Genomic DNA, 9107 nt, shown 5'->3' with positions numbered 1-9107 from the left:
AAGTATTATATTCCATCACATTTAATTCTTTCAGTCACTAGGGATTAATTTTTGTGTACAGATTGGGATAGGGATCCAATTTCTTTTTTTGTTTTTCCTTATGTATAATCAGTTGTCATAACACTCACTATGTATTCAATAGATCATATTTCCCAGCTGATCTGCAGTATCAGCTCTCCCATGTAATGTTTTCCTTTGGGCTAGGATCAATTCTCTATTTAATTCTATTGCTCTATTCACCCATGCCTTACTGTTTTAATTGCTGTAGCTTTGTGATAAGTCTTGATATCTGGTAGGACAAGTTTCCCTATCTTGTTCTTCATCTTCAGTGGTGTCTTAGCTATTCTTGGTACTCTTGGTTCTTTCACATAGATTTTAGAATCAGCCTGTTAAATTTTACACACATACACACACACACACACACACGTGGGGTTTTATTAGAGTTCCTATAAATCTATATGAGAATTTGGAGAGAACAACTTCATAATATTGAGTGTTCTTATCCACTAACAAAATTAAATTTTAGACATTTTTAGTTTCAGAAGTTTATCCATAATAATATTATATAGCTTTTATTCAATTTATTCCTGAATATTTTTTTCTTTGTGCCATTGTAAATTATATCTTTTTAAGGATTACAGTGGGGCACGGTGACTCATGCCTGTAATCCCAGCACTTTGGGAGGCCAAGGTGGGCAGATAGCCTGAGGTCGGCAGTTCAAGACCAGCCTGGCCAACTTGGTGAAACCTCGTCTCTACTAAAAATACAAAAATTAGCCAGGCGTGTGGCAGGTGCCTGTAATCCCAGCTGCTCAGGAGACTGAGGCAGGAGAATCGCTAGAACCCAGGAGGCAGAGGTTGCAGTGAGCCAAGGATGTGCCATTGCACTCCAGCCTGGGCGACAAGAGCGAGACTTCATCTTAAAAAAAAAACGGTATTTAGGGCCAGGCCTGGTGACTCACACCTGTAATCTCAGCACTTTGGGAGGCCGAGGTGGGCAGATAAACTGAAGTCAGGAGTTCGAGACCAGCCTGGCCAACATGGCGAAAACCCATCTCTACTAAAAATACAAAAATTAGCTGGATGTGGTGGCAGGTGCTTGTAATCTCAGCTACTCAGGAGGCTGAAACAGGAAAATCATTTCAACCCAGGAGGTGGAGGTTGCAGTGAGTTGAGATCACGCCACTGCACTCCAGCCTGGGAGACAGACTCTGTCTCAAAAAAAAAAAACAAAAAAAGATATTTAGATACAAAAAGTAGCCAGGTGTGATGGCGCATTCTTGTAATCCCAGCTACTTGGGAGGCTGAGGTGGGAGGATTGCTTGAACCCGGGAGGTGGAGGTTGCAGTGAGCCAAGATTGTGCCACTGCACTCCAGCCTGGGCGACAGATTCAGACTCCATCTCAAAAAAAAGAAAGAAAGAAAATGGTTTTTAGAGACCATAGTTTGGGCACAAGTGGGGGTTAACAGCTACAGTGTTAGAACATACATCATCTTAAGAAGAATCTGGGCTGGGTGTGGTGGCTCACGCCTGTAATCCCAGCACTTTGGAAGGCCAAGGCGGGCGGATCACGAAGTCAGGAGATGGAGACTATCCTGGCTAACACGGTGAAACCCCGTCTCTACTAAAAATACCAAAAATTAGCTGGGTATGGTGGTGGGCGCCTGTAGTCCCAGCTACTTGGGAGGCTGAGGCAGGAGAATCACTTGAATCCATGAGGTGGAGCTTGCAGTGAGCCAAGATCGCCCCACTGCACTCCAGCCTGGGCAACAGAACGAGACTCCATATCAAAAAAAAAAAAAAAAAAGAAGAGTCTGAGTTGTTAACACAGTTTGGATAATAGAGCTATTTTCCTTGGAAGATTATGTTACAGACTAGAGAATGGACACTTTCCAATTAAGCAATCTGTTTCACAAAGAAATAGCCAGAATATAATAATCAGAAACTCATTTTTTAAAAATTTCTTTTCTTTTTTTTTTTTTGAGATGGAGTTTTGCTCTTGTTGTCCAGGCTGGAGTGCAATGGCGCAATCTCGGCTTACTGCAACTTCTGCCTCCTGAGTTCAAGCAATTCTCCTGTCTCAGCCTCTTGAGTAGCTGGGATTACAGGTGCCTGCCACCACACCAGGCTAATTTTTGGTATTTTTAGCAGAGACAGGGATTTACCGTGTTGGCCAGGCTGGTCTCAAACTCCCCACCTCAGGTGATGTGCCTGCCTTGGCCTCCCAAAGTGCTGGGATTACAGGCGTGAGCCACCACGCCTGGGTATTTCTTCTTGTTTTGTTTTGGGTTTTTTTCTGTTTTTTTTTTTTTAGTATTTATTGATCATTCTTGGGTGTTTCTCGGAGAGGGGGATTTGGCAGGGTCATAGGACAATAGTGGAGGGAAGGTCAGCAGATAAACATGTGAACAAGGGTCTCTGGTTTTCCTAGGCAGAGGACCCTGCAGCCTTCCACAGTGTTTGTGTCCCTGGGTACTTGAGATTAGGGAGTGGTGATGACTCTTAACGAGCATGCTGCCTTCAAGCATCTGTTTAACAAAGCACATCTTGCACCGCCCTTAATCCATTTAACCCTGAGTGGACACAACACATGTTTCAGAGAGCATGGGGTTGGGGGTAAGGTTATAGATTAACAGCATCCCAAGGCAGAAGAATTTTTCTTAGTACAGAACAAAATGGAGTCTCCCATGTCTACTTCTTTCTACACAGACACAGTAACAATCTGATCTCTCTTTCTTTTCCCCACATTTCCCCCTTTTCTATTCGACAAAACCGCCATCGTCATCATGGCCCGTTCTCAATGAGCTGTTGGGTACACCTCCCAGATGGGGTGGCGGCCAGGCAGAGGGGCTCCTCACTTCCCAGATGGGGTGGCCGGGCAGAGGCGACCCCCACCTCCCTCCCGGACAGGGCGGCTGGCCAGGCAGGGGCTGCCCCCCACCTCCCTCCCGGGTTTGTTGTGAGACAGAGTCTCACTCTGTCGCCCAGGCTGGAGTGCAGTGGCATGATCTTGGCTCATTGCAACCTCTGTCTCCTGGGTTCAAGCGATTCTCCTGCCTTAGTTTCCCAAGTACCTGGGATTACAGGCATGCGCCACCATGCCTAGCTAATTTTTTTATATTTAGTAGAGACAGGGTTTTGCCATGTTGCCCAGACTGGTCTCAAACTCTTTACCTCAAATGATCCACCTGCCTTGGCCTCCCAAAGTGCTGGGATTACAGGCATGAGCCACCATGCCCGGCCATGCTTTTTATTTCTTCTTAAAAATAATAGTTTGGGCTGGAAACGAGATTTAAGAAAGAAAGGCAATTTAATTTAAAAGCCTGCTTTGGCTGGGCATGGTGGCTCACGCCTGTAATCCCAGCACTTTTGGAGGCTTAGCCAGGCAGATCATCTGAGGTCAGGATTTCGAAACCAGCCTGGCAAACATGATAAAACCCCGTCTCCACTAAAAATACATGCACGCGCACACACGTACACACACACACACAAATTAGCTGGGTGTGGTGGTGCGCACCTGCAGTCCCAGCTACTCTCGAGGCTGAGGCACGAGAATCACTTCAACCTGGGAGGTGGAGGTTGCAGTGAGCCAAGATTGGGCCACTGCACTCCAGCCTGGGCGACAGAGCGAGATGTTAACTCAAAAAAAATAAAATTAAATTAAAAATAAAAAGCCTACTTTTAGGTTTGGACAAAAAAATTTCTATAGAATTACCAGAGGCAAAAACAAAGCAGAAATTCTGATGTTAGCCAAAGAAATGTATAACCCTGAAATGCAGGGGAGATAGAAAACAATTCAGTCATTCCTTTAGGAAGACAGTAAAGGAAAGCAACGGGAGTCAGCAAATTATATGGAGTAACTACTGCTTAGTTGGGTTGTTTGGTTTTGTTTAGAGACAAGGCCTCACTCTCTCACCCAGGCTGGAGAGTAGTAGCATGATCATAGCTCACATATCCTCAAACTTCTAGGCTCAAGGGAGCCTCCCGCCTCAGCCTCCCAAGCAGTTGGGACTACAAGCACATGCATCTGCACCAGGCTAATTTTTGTTAATTTTATTTTATCTTATTTTATTCTATTTTATTTTATTTTATTCTGAGACGAAGTCTCTTTCTGTTGCCCAGGCTAGAGTACAGTGGCACGATTTTGGCTCACCACAACCTCTGCCTCCCGGGTTCAAGTGATTCTCCTGCCTTGGCCTCTCAAGTAGGCAGGTACCTGTAATCCCAGCTATTTGGGAGGCTGAGGCAGGAGAATTGCTTGAAGCCGGGAGGTGGAAGTTGTGGTGAGCTGAGATCACGCCAGGGCGCTCCAGCCTGGGCGACGGAGCGAGACTTCGTCTCAAAAAAAAAAAAAAAAAAAAAAAAAAAAGCCATTTTGCATCTAAAACATGTGTTGGTTTTTATCTTTACTTAATACAGCTTTATTTTAGTAAAGAGGAGAGAAGTGAATGCTGGCTGGACATCTTGAGATCTGGATTATATTTCCTCTAGGGGTCAGTTTCAGGGCTTCCAGGAGTTCGGTTGAGTGAATCACACCCCAAACAGGATGTCTTTCCAACTGAGTCTTTTTTTCACCGAGTACTTTCCAAAGATAATTGTTTATTTCAAAGTCAGTTCTCAACCCTGGCCACCCGTTAGAAATCACCTGAGGAGTTATAGAAACAATACCATGCCTGACCCCCAGAGATACTGACTAAATTCGTTTAGGGTAGGGCACACACTTCTCAGTAGGGCACACGCTTCTCACTGACACAAAAATAAAATCTTTGGATGGGTGTGGTGGCTCATGCCTGTAATCCCAGCAGTTTGGGAGGCCGAGGCAGACAGATCATGAGGTCAGGAGTTCGAGACCAGCCTGGCCAATGTGGTGAAACCCCATCTCTATTAAATATACAAAAATTAGCCAGGCATGGTGGCACATTCCTATTGTCCCAGCTACTCCGGAGGCTGAGGCAGAAGAATTGCTTGAACCCAGGAGGCAGAGGTTGCAGTGAGCTAAGATTGAGCCACTGCACTCCAGCCTGAGCAACAGAGCAAGACTCTGTCTCAAAAAAAAAAAAATATATATATATATGTATATATATCTCCTCATGTGTTTCTAATATACAGCTAGAGATGAGAACAACTGTTCTATATAGAGTAAAAAACTTGGAGGCTTTTGATAATTGGGCAAAAAAAAGTATACATAGAAAACTGTACATGCCAGCCTGTTTGATTATATACTCTACCAGCAAAATACATTAAGTGACTTCCAAATATATGTATATTTATTTTTGTTTGTTTGTTTGTTTTTTGAGACAAGATCTCACTCTGTTACCCAGGCTGGAGTACAGTGGCTCGATCTCGGCTCACTGCAACCTCTACCTCCTGGGTTCAAGTGATTCTCATGCCTCAGCCTCCCAAGTAGCTGGGATTACAGGCGCATGCCACCACGTTCTGCTCACTTTTTTTGTATTTTTAGTAGAGATAGGTTTTCGCCATGTTGGCCAGGCTGGTCTTGAATTCCTGACCTCAAATGATCTGCCCTCCTTGGCCTCCCCAAGTGTTGGAATTGTAGGTGTGAGCCACCACGCCCAGCCATGTATATTTATTTTTGTGTAAATTATAAATAAACTATAACATTAAAATATGGGGACTGGATGCAGTGGCTCAGGCTGGGTGCAGTGGCTCACGCCTATAATCCCATCACTTTGGGAGGCTGAGGCAGATGGATCACTTGAGCTCAGGAGTTGAGACCAGCCTGGCTAACATGGCAAAACCCTGTCTCTACTAAAAATATAAAAGTTACCTGGGTGTGGTGGCGTACACCTATAATCCCAGCTACTCATGAGGCTGAGGCAAAAGAGTTGCTTGAACCTGGAAGGCAGAGTTTGCAGTGAGCCGATATCCTGCCACTGCACTCCAGTGTGGGCAACAGAGTGAGACTTCGTCTGAAAATAATAATAATAATAATAATAATAATAAAGTAAAATATGGGGCTGGGCGTGGTGGTTCATATTTCTCTTCCCAGCACTTCAGTAAGCTGAGATGGTAGACTGCTTGAGTTCGGGAGTTAGAGACCAGCCTGGTCAACATAGTGAAACCCTGTCTCTACAAAAAATACAAAAATTAGCCTGGCGTAGTGGCTCATGCGCCTGTGGTCCTAGCTACTTGAGAGGCTGAGGTGGGCAGATCACTTGGGCCAGGGAGATAGAGGCTGCAGTGAGCCACGTTTGAGCCCTTGGATCACTTGGGCTGAGGAGGTAGAGGCTGCAGTGAGCCACGTTTGAGCCCTTGCACTCCAGCCTTGGTAACACAGTGAGACCCTGTCTCAAAAAAAAAAAAAAAAAAAAAAAATGTTGCTTTAATATCTTGTGAAACAGTACTATGAAGATATCATTCTAAATCCAGTTCCTTTCTATACTTGACTTTAATGGATATTATAGTTTAAAAAGATAACTTGGAAAAAGATCCATGAATCCTTTCAGTCCTGATACTAAAAGATGTGAGTAACTAACTGCTATTAGCTATCTACTGCTATGTAACAATAATATCACAAATGTAATGGTTTAAAACAACACATCTTTACTATCTCAGTGAGTCAGGAGTCCTAGCATGCCTTAACTTGGTCCTCTGCTTCAGGGTCTCACAAAGCTATAAACAGCTTGTCTGCCAGGGCTGCTAGCTCATCTGAGGCACGACTGGATACAGATTCACTTTCAAGCACTTGTGGTTGTTGGCAGCATTGAGTTCCTTGCAGGCTGTGGGATTGAGGGCTCCTGTTTCTTGCTGGCTGTCAGCAGGAGGCTGCCCTCAGCTCTGCCAGGTGGCCCTATGGCAGCACATAACATGGCATCTTGCTTCTTCCAGGCCAGCAAAGGAGAGATAGAATCTCCTAGCAAGATATTTAGAATTTTATGTAATATAATCACATACAGAAGACCACATACATTCAGTCACCTTTGCCATGTTCTATTGGTTGGAAGAAAGTCAGAGGTCCCACCCACACTCAAAGGGAGGGAACCACATAAGGCAGTGAACACTGAGATAAGGCAGGGATCATGGAGACGACCCTAGAGTCTGTCCCCGACACTAACTATAAAGACTTAAATACATAAATAACAGAGGAAAAAGGAAAAGCTATTTTTCATGGTAGCAGGCCAACTAACAAATGAAGAAGAAATAATAGAAAGAAAATCACTATTTTTCAACCATCATACCAATAAATGATATAAATAAGAGTTATCAATGGATGCTTAAAGCCGTTGCATAAAAATAGGGCCAGGCATGGTGGCTCATGCCTGTAATCCCAGCAATTTGAGAGGCTGAGGCGGGCAGATCACCTGAGGTCAGGGGTTCGAGACCAGTCTGGCCAACATGGTGAAACCCTGTCTCTGCTAAAAATACAAAAATTAGCCAGGCGTAGTGGCACGAGCCTGTTAATCCCAGCTACTCAGGAGGCTTAGGCAGGAGAATCTTTTGAACCTAGGGGACGTTGCTGTGAGCCAAGATTGCACCACTGCACTCCAGCCTGGGCAATAGAGACAGACTCTGTCTCAAAAAATAAATAAATAAATAAATAAATAAATATAAAAATATATTGGAGAACAGACATTTACAAAATCTTGAAGTATTCCCCCACAGACCTTCACTTCCAACCGCAATTTACCGGTACTCTTACATAAAACATCTAAAAAACTGGACAAAATATTTGAGGAAACATTTTTCAAATGCTGGGAAACAGAGAGCACAAGAGGGTGATCCCTGACATAAGGGAAACCAATGAAGTGAGCCCTATAGTTGCCCCAGCTTACTGCATGGAGATAATTTCCTGGCCACAGTTCAAGGAGCAAGAAAAACAGAGTTCAGCATTCTCCCTGAGTTGAGGAGAGAGAGCTGAGAATTTGAGAAGGCCAAGGTGGATCAAATTTTTAGGGCAAAGTACCAGAGAGGAGAGAGCGGCACATAGAAGAGAGAGCTGGACAGAGGGAGCACTGTGAGATCTGCAGAAGGTTCCCCTCCTATGTTCTGTTGGATACCGATCAGTACAAGGGTGTGAAAAAACTATCCAGATCTTGGGAAAGCAGATGGGAAAAATCCTATCTTCATATAGGCCAGAAATAGTTAATGTTCCCAAGAGGCAGAGTAGGTCATCAGGTAGAGTACTATGCTCAGTACTCTTCAGTAGTACTTTAGTAGTGTAGCAAAATTAGCCATAGACTAACTGCTGCACTGATTCCATTGAACAGAGCTTAAAAGCAAGGCTTGGAGGATCAAACTGTTTCCTGGAACAAAGCTCAAGAATATTTATAGGAATATAAAAATATCTAGCACCTAACAATTGACAATGTAAGGCATCTAATATCAAAAACAATCAGACATGCAAAGAATATAACCTATAATGAGGAGTAACATCCATCAGTAGACAACAGATCCAGAAATGAAACGAGTGATAGAATTAAGACAAGGACATTAAAATAATTTGTTCCAACTGCATTTCATATGTTTAAGAAAGTAGGCCGGGCACGGTGGCTCATGCCTGTAATCCCAGCACTTTGGGAGGCTGAGATGGGCGGGTCACCTGGGGTCAGGGGTTCAAGACCAGCCTGGGCAACATGGCGAAACCCCGTCTCTACTGAAAATACAAAACTTAGCCAGATGTGGTGGTGAACGACTGTGATCCCAGCTACTTGGGAGGCTGAGGCAGGAGAATCATTTGAACCCAGGAGGCAGAGATTTTGGTAAGTAGAGATTGCCCCACTGCACTCCAGCCTGGGCAACAGAGCAAGACTCTGTCTCTTGAAAAAAAAAAAAAAGAAGAAGAAGAAAGAAAATAGAAGGAAGCATGTGCATGCTAAAGAGAAACCTGGAAGATATTTTGTAAATCCCAAATAAAACTTCTAGAGGCAAAAAAATAAATTAAAAATATATTGAATGAGATTTACAGAAGATTAAATACTGCAGTTCAGTTAACCTGAAGACATAGCAATAGAAACTATCCAGAATGAAACGAAGAGTAAAAAGGCTGGAAAAATAATGGCCACAGGCACAGTTGGAACCCACGAAGATGGACTGAAATCTGTGTCAGTTCTCATTGTCTCCGACCTTGATGGCATGTGTATCCTGCA

Source organism: Pan troglodytes, chromosome 1 (assembly GCF_028858775.2).
Source record: "Pan troglodytes isolate AG18354 chromosome 1, NHGRI_mPanTro3-v2.0_pri, whole genome shotgun sequence".
In the NCBI taxonomy this organism is placed as follows: domain Eukaryota; kingdom Metazoa; phylum Chordata; class Mammalia; order Primates; family Hominidae; genus Pan; species Pan troglodytes.
The sequence above is the reverse complement of the archived record's forward strand: the minus strand, read 5'-3'. Positions refer to the sequence as shown.